The following is a 1,220-nucleotide window of genomic DNA, read 5'->3' as shown; positions in this document are numbered from 1 at the left end:
ACATATATATACAATATATGTTCATTTTTACATTCCTTTTATATTCAGGGTGGAAACAAACCTACATTATTGAAGATAATTCCTTATACAAAAATAAATTGAAATGCAGAATAAAGTTTTTTCGTCTGAGACTTTGTGTTCGAGGAAATCAAGTTTGAAAGTCATGAGTATACGTGCACTTAATGGAGATACGATCTGTGAAAAAACATTGCATATATAAACGTTACGTTTTTTACACAACGTTTGTATATACGACTTCACAAATAAGTGGCAGGATTAAAGAAAATGTGACAAATAGTTAAATTTTATTAAGAGAGAACTTTGTTCAAAAGCCTCAGATGAAAAAATTTATTCTGCACTCTCGACTTATTTTTATATAAGGAATTATCTCCATCTAGTATATAATATATATCTTAAATATAAAATATAAAATAATAGAAATAAATTAAATGTCCGACAAAAAGTCTTTAAATTTGAATTCTTTTTTAAAAAAATATAAAAAAATATGAATTTAATAACAATGTTTTACATAATATAATATCTCTTTATTAAAAAAAAAATTACAATTTAACGCTGATGTGTAATAATTGGATATATTAGACTCTTTATGTGCTATGTAATATTTGTATGTTCATTGTGTTAGTAATAGCGAGAAATATCTTGTTGCTGTCAAAATTAATAGGTATAACGACGAGCGATAACTTCGTTTTTGTGCTAATGTGTTTTTGAGAACCGAACACTTTCGTTGCATATTTAAAATGTTAATCGTGACCGGCGACGACATGCCTCCCCGAATATATGGTCGCTTCGTGAATGGCTTCTGAGATCGGGGGAAACGATTCTTTGAAACGATGTGACACCTCGCGTGATGTATGAGCGCACATTGGAGTACTTGTTAATTCAGAGACGGCAGTTTCCGTAGGATGCCAACGGTTAATGGCTGTACATTTTGAATAACGTCTTCGCGCCTCGCCGGGATGGATGCGCGCATGAAAACGTCGCTACCCGCCGTAGATATTTTATTTCGTATTATTATGCTACTTTGTACTCGATACCACAACATCGAACGAAGAGCCACGTCACATAATTGTTAAGCTGATACTCGTAACTCGCACAAAAATGCATCCATCGAAATGTAATTCCAATTGATTAAAACGTGTCTCTCGCATTAATGCTAAAACAATATCTTCATGATATTTTAACAATCTGTAAGCCATTTG

This window comes from Atta colombica, unplaced genomic scaffold (genome assembly GCF_001594045.1).
Source record: "Atta colombica isolate Treedump-2 unplaced genomic scaffold, Acol1.0 scaffold233, whole genome shotgun sequence".
NCBI classification, from domain to species: domain Eukaryota; kingdom Metazoa; phylum Arthropoda; class Insecta; order Hymenoptera; family Formicidae; genus Atta; species Atta colombica.
Note: the sequence above shows the minus strand (reverse complement) of the source record.